The sequence below is a fragment of the Oncorhynchus keta genome, unplaced genomic scaffold (genome assembly GCF_023373465.1).
Source record: "Oncorhynchus keta strain PuntledgeMale-10-30-2019 unplaced genomic scaffold, Oket_V2 Un_scaffold_7763_pilon_pilon, whole genome shotgun sequence".
NCBI lineage: Eukaryota > Metazoa > Chordata > Actinopteri > Salmoniformes > Salmonidae > Oncorhynchus > Oncorhynchus keta.
Window position 1 is genome coordinate 522,639 of NW_026290998.1, and position 14,862 is coordinate 537,500.

The 14,862-nt window shown below is 45.7% G+C and overlaps 1 long non-coding RNA gene across 1 annotated transcript; it reads right to left on the bottom strand.

Annotated features, from left to right (window-relative positions):
- Nucleotides 1-177: 177 nt before the first annotated feature.
- On the bottom strand, nucleotides 178-6,371 carry LOC127929536 (uncharacterized). Its single transcript, XR_008135081.1, has 4 exons — nucleotides 6,183-6,371; nucleotides 1,937-2,164; nucleotides 1,546-1,585; nucleotides 178-1,237 (listed from the first exon to the last, which is right to left on the bottom strand). It is a non-coding gene; the product is annotated as an uncharacterized LOC127929536 (long non-coding RNA).
- Nucleotides 6,372-14,862: the final 8,491 nt, after the last annotated feature.

Consider the following 14,862-nt stretch of genomic DNA (forward strand, 5'->3'; position numbering starts at 1 on the left):
GCGTGGATTTAAGGTGTCAAAAGCATTCCAATGGATGCTGGCCAATGTTGATTCAAATAACTCCCAGTTATGTCAAGTTGGCTGGATATCCTTTGGGTAGTGGAACATTCTTGATACACACTGGAAACTGTTGAGCTTTAAAAACCCAGCATCTTTGCAATTCTTGAAACAAGTCGGTGCGCCTGACACCTACTACCAAACTCTGTTCAAAGGCACTTAAATATTTTGTCTTGCCCATTCACCCTCTAAATGTCTCAGTTGACTCGAGGCTTAAAAATCCTCCTTTAACCTGTCTCCTCCCCTTCATTTACACTGATTGAAGTGGATTTAACAAGTGACATCAATAATGGATCATAGCTTTCACCTGGATTCACCTGGTCATGGAAAAGAGCAGGTGTTCTTAATGTTTTCTTAATGTTTTGTCCACAAAAGCTCAAATCTGCAATGCCATGTAAAAACCTCAAAAACATTGAAGTTACACTGCAGAATGTGATTTCTAAGCAAGCCTAAATATCTTGCATCAAGGTTTTTTTCATTATATTGAGGGATAAATCACTTCAAATGTGTTTTGTTTTCTTACCAAGATAAATTGGCTAACCTCATTGGCAGAACATTTGTCTTATTTTAACCCCCCAAAAATGAATAATACAAGTGATTTATCTTATTTCAAGATATTGTTGGGGATAAAATATCTTGATGCATAATGCATCTCTCATCCCCATAATACACCTCCCCCATAATGCAGCTCACCTCCCCATAATGTACCTCCCAGCTCCCAAAATGAACCTCCCCATAATGCAACGCACCTCCCCCATAATGCAGCTCACCTACCCCATAATGCAGCTCACCTCCCCCATAATGCAGCTCCCATCCCCTTAATGCACCTCCCATCCCCATAATCCACCTCCCAGCTCCCAAAATGAACCTCCCCCATAATGCAGCTCACCTCCCATCCCCATAATGCACCTCCCATCCCCATAATGCAGCTCACCTCCCCCATAATGCACCTCCCATCCCCATAATGCAGCTCACCTCCCCCATAATGCACCTCCCATCCTCATAATGCACCTCACCTCCCACCCCCCATAATGCAGCGCACCTCCCCCATAATGCACCTCCCATCCCCATAATGCACCTCCCATCCCCCATAATGCATCTCCCATCCCCATAATCCATCTCCCATCCCCCATAATGCACCTCTCATCCCCATAATGCATCTCCCATCCCCATAATGCATCTCCCATTCCCCATAATGCACCTCCCATCCCCATAATGCACGTCCCATCCCCATAATGCAGCTCACCTCCCCATAATGCACCTACCATCCCCATAATGCACCTCCCATCACCATAATGCACCTCCCATCCCCATAATGCAGCTCACCTCCACCCATTATGCATCTCCCATCCCCCATAATGCACCTCCCACCCCCATAATGCACCTCACCTCCCATCCCCATAATGCACCTCCCATCCCCTGAAATGCACCCCATCCCCATAATGCACCTCCCATCCCCTGAAATGCACCCCCATCCCCATAATGCACCTCCCATCCCCATAATGCACCTCCCATCCCCATAATGCACCTCCCATCCCCTGAAATGCACCCCCATCCCCATAATGCACCTCCCATCCCCTAAAATGCACCTCCCATCCCCTAAAATGCACCTCCCATCCCCTAAAATGCCCCTCCCATCCCGTAAAATGCATCTCCCATCCCCTAAAATGCACCCCCATCCCCTAAAATGCACCCCCATCCCCTAAAAATGCCCCTCCCATCCCCTAAAAATGCACCTCCCATCCCCTAAAAATGCATCTCCCATCCCCTAAAATGCACCTCCCATCCCTAAAATGCCCTCCCATCCCCTAAAATGCCCCTCCCATCCCCTAAAATTCCCCCCATCCCCTAAAATGCCCCTCCCATCCCCTAAATGCACCTCCCATCCCCTAAAATGCACCCCCATCCCCTAAAATGCCCCTCCCATCCCCTAAAATGCACCTCCCATCCCCTAAAATGCACCCCCCATCCCCTAAAATGCACCCCATCCCCTAAAATGCACCCCCCATCCCCTAAAATGCCCCTCCCATCCCCTAAAATGCACCTCCCATCCCCTAAAATGCATCTCCCATCCCCTAAAATGCACCTCCCATCCCCTAAAATGCCCCTCCCATCCCCTAAAATGCCCTCACATCCCCTAAAATTCCCTTCCATCCCCTAAAATGCACCTCCCATCCCCTAAAAATTTTTTATTTTTTATTTTATTTCACCTTTATTTAACCAGGTAGGCTAGTTGAGAACAAGTTCTCATTTGCAACTGCGACCTGGCCAAGATAAAGCATAGCAGTGTGAACAGACAACACAGAGTTACACATGGAGTAAACAATTAGCAAGTCAATAACACAGTAGAAAAAAATGGGCAGTCTATATACAATGTGTGCAAAAGGCATGAGGAGGTAGGCGAATAATACAATTTTGCAGATTAACACTGGAGTGATAAATGATCAGATGGGCATGTACAGGTAGAGATATTGGTGTGCAAAAGAGCAGAAAAGTAAATAAATAAAAACAGTATAAAAACAGTATGGGAATGAGGTAGGTGAAAAAGGGTGAGCTATTTACCTATAGACTATGTACAGCTGCAGCGATCGGTTAGCTGCTCGGATAGCTGATGTTTGAAGTTGGAGAGGGAGATAAAAGTCTCCAACTTCAGCGATTTTTGCAATTCGTTCCAGTCACAGGCAGCAGAGTACTGGAACGAAAGGCGGCCAAATGAGGTGTTGGCTTTAGGGATGATCAGTGAGATACACCTGCTGGAGCGCGTGCTACGGATGGGTGTTGCCATCGTGACCAGTGAACTGAGATAAGGCGGAGCTTTACCTAGCATGGACTTGTAGATGACCTGAGCCAGTGGGTCTGGCGACGAATATGTAGTGAGGGCCAGCCGACTAGAGCATACAAGTCGCAGTGGTGGGTGGTATAAGGTGCTTTAGTGACAAAACGGATGGCACTGTGATAGACTGCATCCAGTTTGCTGAGTAGAGTGTTGGAAGCCATTTTGTAGATGACATCGCCGAAGTCGAGGATCGGTAGGATAGTCAGTTTTACTAGGGTAAGCTTGGCAGCGTGAGTGAAGGGAGGCTTTGTTGCGGAATAGAAAGCCGACTCTGGATTTGATTTTTGATTGGAGATGTTTGATGTGAGTCTGGAAGGAGAGTTTGCAGTCTAGCCAGACACCTAGGTACTTATAGATGTCCACATATTCAAGGTTGGAACCATCCAGGGTGGTGATGCTAGTCGGGCATGCGGGTGCAGGCAGCGATCGGTTGAAAAGCATGCATTTGGTTTTACTCGCGTTTAAGAGCAGTTGGAGGCCACGGAAGGAGTGCTGTATGGCATTGAAGCTCGTTTGAGGTTGATAGCACAGTGTCCAATGACGGGCCGAAAGTATATAGAATGGTGTCGTCTGCGTAGAGGTGGATCAGGGAATCGCCCGCAGCAAGAGCAACATCATTGATATATACAGAGAAAAGAGTCGGCCCGAGAATTGAACCCTGTGGCACCCCCATAGAGACTGCCAGAGGACCGGACAGCATGCCCTCTGATTTGACACACTGAACTCTGTCTGCAAAGTAATTGGTGAACCAGGCAAGGCAGTCATCCGAAAAACCGAGGCTGTTGAGTCTGCCGATAAGAATTTGGTGATTGACAGAGTCGAAAGCCTTGGCGAGGCCGATGAAGACGGCTGCACAGTACTGTCTTTTATCGATGGCGGTTATGATATCATTTAGTACCTTGAGTGTGGCTGAGGTGCACCGTGACCGGCTCGGAAACCAGATTGCACAGCGGAGAAGGTACGGTGGGATTCGAGATGGTCAGTGACCTGTTTGTTGACTTGGCTTTCAAGACCTTAGATAGGCAGGGCAGGATGGATATAGGTCTATAGCAGTTTGGGTCCAGGGTGTCTCCCCTTTGAAGAGGGGGATGACTGCGGCAGCTTTCAATCCTTGGGGATCTCAGACGATATGAAAGAGAGGTTGAACAGGCTGGTAATAGGGGTTGCGACAATGGCGGCAGATAGTTTCAGAAATAGCGGGTCCAGATTGTCAAGCCCAGCTGATTTGTACGGGTCCAGGTTTTGCAGCTCTTTCAGAACATCTGCTATCTGGATTTGGGTAAAGGAGAACCTGGAGAGGCTTGGGTGAGGAACTACGGGGGGCGGAGCTGTTGGCCGAGGTTGGAGTAGCCAGGCGGAAGGCATGGCCAGCCGTTGAGAAGTGCTTATTGAAGTTTTCGATAATCATGGATTTATCGGTGGAGACCGTGTTTCCTAGCCTCAGTGCAGTGGGCAGCTGGGAGGAGGTGCTCTTGTTCTCCATGGACTTCACAGTGTCCCAGAACTTTTTGGAGTTGGAGCTACAGGATGCAAACTTCTGCCTGAAGAAGCTGGCCTTAGCTTTCCTGACTGACTGCGTGTATTGGTTCCTGACTTCCTGAACAGTTGCATATCACGGGGCTATTCGATGCTATTGCAGTCCGCCACAGGATGTTTTTGTGCTGGTCGAGGGCAGTCAGGTCTGGAGTGAACCAAGGGCTGTATCTGTTCTTGGTTCTGCATTTTTTGAACGGAGCATGCTTATCTAAAATGGTGAGGAAGTTACTTTTAAAGAATGACCAGGCATCCTCAACTGACGGGATGAGGTCAATGTCCTTCCAGGATACACGGGCCAGGTCGATTAGAAAGGCCTGCTCACAGAAGTGTTTTAGGGAGCGTTTGACAGTGATGAGGGGTGGTCGTTTGACTGCGGCTCCGTGGCGGATACAGGCGATGAGGCAGTGATCGCTGAGATCCTGGTTGAAGACAGCGGAGGTATATTTGGAGGGCCAGTTGGTCAGGATGACGTCTATGAGGGTGCCCTTGTTTACAGAGTTAGGGTTGTACCTGGTGGGTTCCTTGATGATTTGAGTGAGATTGAGGGCATCTAGCTTAGATTGTAGGACTGCCGGGGTGTTAAGCATATCCCAGTTTAGGTCACCTAACAGAACAAACTCTGAAGCTAGATGGGGGCGATCAATTCACAAATGGTGTCCAGGGCGCAGCTGGGAGCTGACGGGGTCGGTAGCAGGCGGCAACAGTGATAGACTTGTTTCTGGAGAGAGTAATTTTCAAAATTAGTAGTTCAAACTGTTTGGGTATGGACCTGGAAAGTATGACATTACTTTGCAGGCTATCTCTGCAGTAGACTGCGACTCCGCCCCCTTTGGCAGTTCTATCTTGACGGAAGATGTTATAGTTGGGTATGGAAATCTCTGAATTTTTGGTGGCCTTCCTGAGCCAGGATTCAGACACGGCAAGGACATCAGGGTTAGCAGAGTGTGCTAAAGCAGTGAGTAAAACAAACTTAGGGAGGAGGCTTCTGATGTTGACATGCATAAAACCAAGACTTTTTCGATCACAGAAGTCAACAAATGAGGGTACCTGGGGGCATGCAGGGCCTGGGTTTACCTCCACATCACCGCGGAACAGAGAAGGAGTAGTATGAGGGTGCGGCTAAAGGCTATCAAAACTGGTCGCCTAGAGCGTTGGGGGCAGAGGATAAGAGGAGCAGGTTTCTGGGCATGGTAGAATATATTCAGGGCATAATGCGCAGACAGGGGTATGGTGGGGTGCGGGTACAGCGGAGGTAAGCCCAGGCACTGCGTGATGATGAGAGAGGTTGTATCTCTGGACATGCTGGTTGTAATGGGTGTGCACCTCCCATCCCCAAAATGCCCCTCCCATCCCCTAAATGCCCCTCCCATCCCCTAAAATGCACCTCCCATCCCCTAAAATGCACCCCCATCCCCTAAAATGCACCCCATCCCCTAAAATGCCCCTCCCATTCCCTAAAATGCACCCCCATCCCCTAAAATGCCCCTCCCATCCCCTAAAATGCCCCTCCCATCCCCTAAAATGCACCTCCAATCCCCTAAAATGCACCCCCATCCCCTAAAATGCCCCTCCCATCCCCTAAGATGCCCCTCCCATCCCCTAAGATGCCCCTCCCATCCCCTAAAATGCACCTCCCATCCCCTAAAAATGCACCCCCATCCCCTAAAATGCCCCTCATCCCCTAAAATGCCCCTCCCATCCCCTAAAATGCACCTCCCATCCCCAAAATGCACCTCCCATCCCCAAAATGCACCTCCCATCCCCTAAAATGCACCTCCCATCCCCTAAAATGCCCCTCCCATTCCTCCCCCTGTAATGCACCGCACATTCCCCATAATTTACTGTATGTATACTATATACTGTAATACCATAATGTATTTATACTTAATGTTCTACATAATACATGTTGGGGCTCCATTTAAGATATATGCATCAAAGACTCCCATGACCATGTACAGTTGACGTCTGAAGTTTAGATACACCTGAACCTCCCCCATAATGCAGCTCACCTCCCATCCCCATAATGCACCTCCCATCATCCTCATAATGCACCTCACCTCCCACCCCCCATAATGCAGCTCACCTCCCCCATACTTAGCCAAATACATTTAAACTCAGTTTTTCACAATTCCTGACATTTAATCACGGTAAAAATTCCCTGTCTTAGGTCAGTTAGGATCACCACTTTATTTTAATAATGTGAAATGTCAGAATTATTGTAGAGATAATTATTTCTTTCAGCTTTTATTTCTTTCATCACATTCACAGTGGGTCAGAAGTTTACATAACGTCAAGTAGTGTTTCGTAACATTGCCTTTAAATTGTTTAACTTGGGTCAAATGTTTCAGGTAGCCTTCCCTACTTTCCACAATAAGTTGGGTGAATTTTTGCCCATTCCTCCTGACAGAGCGGGTGTAAGTGAGTCAGGTTTGTAGGCCTCCTTGCTCGCACAGGCTTTTTCAGTTCAGCCCATACATTTTCAATAGGATTGTGGTCAGGGCTTTGTGATGGCCACTCCAATAGCTTGACTTTGTTGTCCTTAAGGCATTTTGCCACAGCTTTGGAAGTATGCTTGGGGTCATTGTCCATTTGGAAGACCAAGCTTTAACTTCCTGACTGATGTCTTGAGATGTTGCTTCAATATACCCACATAATTTTCCTTCCTCATGATGCCATCTATTTTGTCAAGTGCACCAGTCCCTCCTGCAGCAAAGTGTAACGGATGTGAAACGCTAGCTTAGTTAGCGGTGGTGCGCGCTAAATAGTGTTTCAATCGGTGACGTCACTTGCTCTGAGATCTTGAAGTAGTAGTTCCCCTTGCTCTGCAACGGCCGCAGCTTTTGTGGAGTGATGGGTAATGATGCTTCCTGGGTGACTGTTGTTGATGTGTGCAGAGGGTCCCTGGTTCGCGCCCGAGTATGGGCGAGGGGACGGTCTATAGTTATACTGTTACATTGGTGCCGTGACCCGGATCACTGGTTGCTGCGGAAACGGAGGAGGTCAAAAGGGGGGTGAGTGTAAAGGATGTGAAACGCTAGCTTAGTTAGCGGTGGTGTGTGCTAAATAGTGTTTCAAGCGTCCCCCTTTTTCCTCCAAACACAACAATGGTCATTATGGCCAAACAGTTCTATTGTTGTTTTATCAGACCAGAGGACATTTCTCCAAAAATAATAATATAATAATAATAATAAAAGTACGATGTTTGTCCCCATGTGCAGTTGCAAACTGTAGTCTGGCTTTTTTATGGCGGTTTTGGAGCAGTGGCTTCTTCCTTGCTGAGTGGCCTTTCAGATTATGTCGATATAAGGACTCGTTTTACTGTGGATATTGATACTTTTGTACCTGTTTCCTCCAGCATCTTCACAAGGTCCTTTGCTGTTGTTCTGGGATTGATTTGCACGTTTCACACCAAAGTACGTTCATCTCTAGGAGACAGAACGCGCCTCCTTTCTGAGCGGTATGGCGACTGCGTGGTCCCAGGGTGTTTATACTTGCATACTAGTGTTTGTACAGATGAATGTGGTACCTTCATGCATTTGGAAATTGCTCCCAAGGATGAACCAGACTTGTGGAGGTCAACAATTTGTTTTCTGAGTTCTTGGCTGATGTCTTTTGATTTTCCCATGATGTCAAGCAAACAGGCACTGAGTTTGAAGGTAGGCCTTGAAATATATCCACAGGTACACCTCCAATTGACTCAAATTATGTCAATTAGCCTATAAGAAGCTTCTAAAGCCATGACATCATTTTCTGGAATTTTCCAAGCTGTTTAAAGGCACAGTCAACTTAGTGTATGTAAACTTCTGACCCACTGGAATTGTGATACAGTGAATTATAAGTGAAATAATCTGTAAACAATTGTTGGTAAAATTACTTGTGTCATGCACAAAGTAGATGTCCTACCCGAATTGCCAAAACTGTAGTTTGTTATCAAGACATTTGTGGAGTGGTTGAAAACGAGTTTTAATGACTCCAACCTAAGTGTATGTTAACTTCCGACTTCAACTGTACATGCAATCTGTTTTGCTCTATGACGCTCACAAGCCAGGCAAGAGAAGATGGAAGGTACATAGACCCCAGGAAATCCCAGGACATAGTGTCTATAATACTGTAAGGGGTTCTACATAGACCCCAGGATATCCCAGGACATAGTGTCTATAATACTGTAAGGGGTTCTACATAGACCCCAGGATATCCCAGGACATAGTGTAATAAGCTCACATAGTTACTGTCAGAAACTCCCCACAGTTGTCACTGGGTAGTTGGATATTTATTTCCCACTGAGCAAACTATTTCTGTACTTACAGGATTCTTATACATTCATTTTTTATCCGATTTTTGCTTGGCGGCCCTTATTTGTCAATAAAACTCATGAATGCAACTGTTTATGTCAATTATTTATGTTTTGTGTTCGACTTGTAGCCCTGATTGTCCTGATAAGAAAATTGTAAAACACTTAATTGTGAAGCTAAATATAAGGGCTGGACATGGAGATAAATAAAAGTAGTGAAAAATAAAACAATTCTGCAGAGGTCCTCGGGCCTCTACATAATTAAGAATCTGAATCAATATTATACATATGAACCGCACAGTTTCCAGTTATGTTGACAACAGTGTGTCTTCAGTTATGTTGACAACAGTGTGTCTTCAGTTATGTTGACAACAGTGTCTTCAGTTATGTTGACAACAGTGTGTCTTCAGTTATGTTGACAACAGTGTCTTCAGTTATGTTGACAACAGTGTGTCTTCAGTTATGTTGACAACAGTGTGTCTTCAGTTATGTTGACAACAGTGTGTTTTCAGTTATGTTGACAACAGTGTCTTCAGTTATGTTGACAACAGTGTGTCTTCAGTTATGTTGACAACAGTGTGTCTTCAGTTATGTTGACAACAGTGTCTTCAGTTATGTTGACAACAGTGTGTCTTCAGTTATGTTGACAACAGTGTCTTCAGTTATGTTGACAACAGTGTCTTCAGTTATGTTGACAACAGTGTTTTCAGTTATGTTGACAACAGTGTCTTCAGTTATGTTGACAACAGTGTGTCTTCAGTTATGTTGACAACAGTGTCTTCAGTTATGTTGACAACAGTGTCTTCAGTTATGTTGACAACAGTGTCTTCAGTTATGTTGACAACAGTGTGTCTTCAGTTATGTTGACAACAGTGTGTCTTCAGTTATGTTGACAACAGTGTGTCTTCAGTTATGTTGACAACAGTGTGTCTTCAGTTATGTTGACAACAGTGTCTTCAGTTATGTTGACAACAGTGTGTCTTCAGTTATGTTGACAACAGTGTCTTCAGTTATGTTGACAACAGTGTGTCTTCAGTTATGTTGACAACAGTGTGTCTTCAGTTATGTTGACAACAGTGTCTTCAGTTATGTTGACAACAGTGTCTTCAGTTATGTTGACAACAGTGTCTTCAGTTATGTTGACAACAGTGTGTTTTGGATCTGTGTATAAAATAATATGTATATTTATTGTACATTAAATATACAGGTAGAAACCTACAGTCTGCACTACTCACTCTCAGTCTGTCTGCCTGTTTGTCTGTCAGTATGGCTGGCAATCTGTCTGTCTATCTGTCAGTCTGTATGGCTGGCTGTCTGTCTATCTGTCAGTCTATCGCTCTGTCAGTCTGTATGGCTGTCTGTTTATCTGTCAGTCTGTATGGCTGGCTGGCTGTCTATATCTCTGTCAGTCTGTATGGCTGGCTGGCTGTCTATCTCTGTCCGTCTGTTTGTCTGTCTGGCATTCTGTCTGTGTCTGGTTGGCTTTCTGGCTGTCTGTTTGTCTATCTGTCTGTCTGTTTGTCTGGTTGGCTCTCTATCTATCTGTCTGTCTGGCTGTCTGTCAGTCATTCTGTATGTCTATCTCTCTGTCAGTCTGTTTGGCTCTCTGGCTGTCTGTCTATCTCTTTGTCTGTCTGTTTATCTGGCTGGCCGTTTGACTTTCTGTCTATCTCTCTGTCTGTCTGTGTCTGTCTGTCTGTCTGACTTTCAATCTATCTGACTTTCTGTCTGTCTGTCAGTATCTTTGTCTGGTTGGCTGTCTGGCTTTCTGTCTGGCTGTCTTTCTGTCAGTATGTTTGTCTGGCTGGGTGTCTGGCTGTCTGTCTATCTCTCTCTTACTGGTTGGTAGGTGATCAATACTTATGTCATGCAATAAAATGCAAATTAATTGCTTAAAAAAATCATACAATGTGATTTTCTGGATTTTAGATTCCGTCTCTCCCAGTTGAAGTGTACCTATGATAAAAATTACAGACCTCTACATGCTTTGTAAGTAGGAAAACCTGCAAAATTGGCATCAAATACTTGTTATCCCCACTGTATATGTTGAAGAGGGTGGGGCTTAAGCTGCATCCCTGTCTCACCCCACGAGAAGAAATGTGTGTTTTTTGCCTATTTTTAACCACACACTTGTTTTTTGCGTATATGGATTTTATAATGTTGTGTGTTATGCCCCCAACACCACTTTCCATCAATTTGTATAGCAGACCCTCATGCCAAATTGAGTCCAGCTTTTTTGAAATCAACGAAGCATGAGAAGACTTTGCCTTTGTTTTGGTTGTTTGGTTGTCATTAGGGTGTGCAGGGTGAATACGTGGTCTGTCGTACGGTAATTTGGTAAAAAGCCTATTTGACATTTGCTCAGTACATTGTTTTCACTGAGGACATGTACGAGTCTGCTGTTAATGATAATGCAGAGGATTTTCCCAAGGTTGTTGTTGACGATATCCCACGGGAGATATTGGGGTCAAAGTTGTCTCCCTTTTGTGGATTGGGGTGATCAGTCCTTGGTTCCAAATATTGGGGAAGATGCCAGAGCTGAGGATGATGTTAAAGAGTTTAAGTGTAGCCAATTGGAATTTGTCGTCTGTATATTTGATCATTTCATTGAGGATACCATCAACACCACAGACCTTTTTTGGTTGGAGGGTTTTTATTTTGTCCTGTAGTTCATTCAATGTAATTGGAGAATTCAGTGAGTTCTGGAATCCAGTTTGTTCTGGAATCCAGTGGGTCTGGTCGTCTTTAATAGTTGATTCTATTCTCTCTCTGTCCTGTAGTTCATTCAATGTAATTGGAGAATTCAGTGGGTTCTGGTCGTCTTTAATAGTTGATTCTAAGATTTGTATTTGATCATGTATATGTTTTTGCTGGTTGTTCTTTGTTATAGAGCCAATAAGATTGGAGAAGTGGTTTATCCATACATCTCCATTTTGGATAGATAATTCTTCGTGTTGTTGTTTGTTTAGTGTTTTCCAATTTTCCCAGAAGTGGTTAGAGTCTATGGATTCTTCAATTGCATTGAGCTGATTTCTGACGTGCTGTTCCTTCTTTTTCCGTAGTGTATTTCTGTATTGTTTTAGTGATTCACCATAGTGAAGGCGTAGACTCAGGTTTTCCGGGTCTCTATGTTTTTGGTTGGACAGGTTTATCAATTTCTTTCTTAGGTTTTTGCATTCTTCATCCAACCATTTGTCATTGTTGTTTATTTTCTTCGGTTTTCTATTTGAGATTTGTTGATTTGATAGGGAAGCTGAAAGGTCAAATATACTGTTAAGGTTTTCTACTGCCTAGTTTACACCTTCACAATTACAGTGGAACATTTTGTCCAGGAAATTGTCTAAAAGGGATTGAATTTGTTATTGCCTAATTGTTTTTTGGTAGGTTTCCAAACTGCATTCCTTCCATCTATAGCATTTCTTATTGTTACTCAGTTCCTTTGGCTTTGATGCCTCATGATTGAGTATTGCTCTGTTCGAGTAGACTGTGATTTTGCTGTGGTCTGATAGGGGTGTCAGTGGGCTGACTGTGAACACGCTGAGAGACTGGGTTGAAGTCAGTGATAAAGTAGTCTACAGTACTACTGCCAAGACATGAGCTATAGGTGTACTTACCATAGGAGTTCCCTCGAAGCCTATCTTTGACTATGTACATACCCAGCGTGCGACAGAGCTGCAGGAGTTGTGACCAGTTTTTTGTTGGTTATGTTGTCATAGTTGTGCCTAGGGCGGCATATGGGGGAGGGAATGCTGTCACCTCCAGGCAGGTGTTTGTCCGCCTGTGTGCTGAGGGTGTCAGGTTCTTGTCCGGTTCTGGCATTTAGGTCGTTACAGACTAGTACATGTCCCTGGGCCTGGAAATGATTGATTTCCTCCTCCAGTATGGAGAAGCTGTCTTCATTAAAGTTTGGGGATTCTAGTGGGGGGATATAGGTAGCACACAGGAGGACATTTTTTCTCTGTTAAGATGAGTTAGGTCTGCTCTATACCAAATTAGCATACCCCCTGAGTCCCTTCCCTGTTTCACACCTGGTAGTGTGGTGGATGGGACTACCAGCTCTCTGTAACCTAGGGGGAAACCAGTGGGTCCATCTCCTCTATACCACCCACCTGGTAGTGTGGTAGATGGGACTACCAGCTCTCTGTAACCTAGGGGGAAACCAGTGGGTCCATCTCCTCTATACCACCCACCTGGTAGTGTGGTGGATGGGACTACCAGCTCTCTGTAACCTAGAGGGCAACCAGTGGGTCCATCTCCTCTATACCACCCAACTGGTAGTGTGGTGGATGGGACTACCAGCTCTCTGTAACCTAGAGGGCAACCAGTGGGTCCATCTCCTCTATACCATGTTTCACACCTGGTAGTGTGGTGGATGGACTACCAGCTCTCTGTAACCTAGGGGGAAACCAGTGGGTTCGTCTCCTCTATACCAGGTTTCTTGTAGGATGACAATGTCTGTATTTCTTTGAAGTCCAGGTTCCTGCTCTTTAGGCCAAAGGCAGATGACCTCAGGCCTTGGAAATTCCAGGGTGAGATAGTGAAGGCTTTGTGTTCCATAAAGTGTCCAATGTTGTTGGTTGTGTGGTTTGGCCTCAGACCAGTAAGTTTGAGCAGAGCCTGCTGAGCATCTGGTACATTCCATGTGTGGGTGTGGGTTGGGCCTGTTTGCTTGCTTACGGCCTGGGCGTATGTGTGACTTCCATGTTGAGGCCCTTTTTGCTGGGGAGGGGTGCATGGGGTGGTCAGGAGGGGCATAGGTCTGATCTGAGGGGGCATACATGGGGTGTGGGCATGGTTGACTTGGGGATTGTTGATTGTTTGGGGTGGGGGTGTGTATGTGGCTGGTGGTGTTGTGGTCTAGATGTGAGTCCTCTCGGCATGGGTCCTCTATGTGTAGGTCCAGGGGGAGGTCCCGCAGGTCTGGGAGAGTGTCTCGCTGTTCTGGGCGGGGTGTTTATTGATCTGTTTCTCCTGTGTGAAGTGTAGGGGCTGCGTTTGAGAGCGATGTCCTTTAGAGTCCGGGCGAAGGTGGGCACTGCTGCCTTGTAGAGGTGGACCTGGTCATAAAGGCTGTTCAAGTTCAGGGTGGAGTGGTGGGCCAGGAAAACATTTGGTTTTCACAGGAAATTCTTGCATTTACCTGTTGTATGGTACCAGGGTGGAAGTCTTTTCGTGGTAGCAGGGTGGAGATAGCCACCTGTGCATTGGGGAAAGTAGAAGAAGCTTTTTCAGTCACTCCCTTCAGTGCTGTGGCCACCCTTTCCTGCTGTGTTCTCAGGTGGTTTGTGCCTGTGTGTATTATTATGAGGCTGGGTGAAGCTAGTTGGTCCTCAGACAGAAGGAGGGCTATCATGGTGGGCTTGGGGTTCTTCATTTGTCTGTTCTGCTGTGATGTCAACGCTGTGGTCAGGATCTGGTAGTCTGCAGCAGTCTGATCCTCTCCTCTAGTGCTCTGTTCTTCTCCTGCTCCTGCTCTTTCTCCTGTTGAAGTTGTCTCACCACTGTCCAGAGTGCAGATATGTCTCTCTCCATCTCCAGCATTCTGAGTCTGGTTAAGGGGCTGTTGTTGTGCTGGACTGTTGTCTGGGTCTGTGCTGACTGAAGTGTAATCACCTGCTGTTCCAGCTCCACCTGCCTTACCTCCAGCTGGGTGAATTTATCCTTCATTTCAATGAGGGAGTAGTAATCTGTGCTGGGAGGTTGACTCTCCGCTGGGGGTTGCTCGTCTGTGGGGTTACATAATGAAGAAGTCTGGTCTGACCCGCTCGGGGTGGGGGTATCTTTATCAAGGGAGAGCTTCTCCTGCTGGGCTGATTCTTTAGTTTGGTGAAAGTCCAGCTGAAACAGTTTGGGGTTACCCTGTACCATTACTGTTCCGGACTTATAGAGATTTATATTAGCTGACTCAGGGTCCTCGTTGTCAAGTATTCTGAGTTTCCACCCCTCATTAAACCCCCCTCTCTTAACAAAGGGGTAGTGTGCTAATATAGCACTGTGCCATGCCAGGTTTGTGTGGAAGATAAGGTTGCTGATGTTCCCATTTTTGTAATAGTCAGCAAAAAGTGTCTCTTGATTTTCCATAAGGAGCTTCATTTTGTAATCTTTTCTTGCCTTATCATTCTTTACATGCAAAGGGTACTGT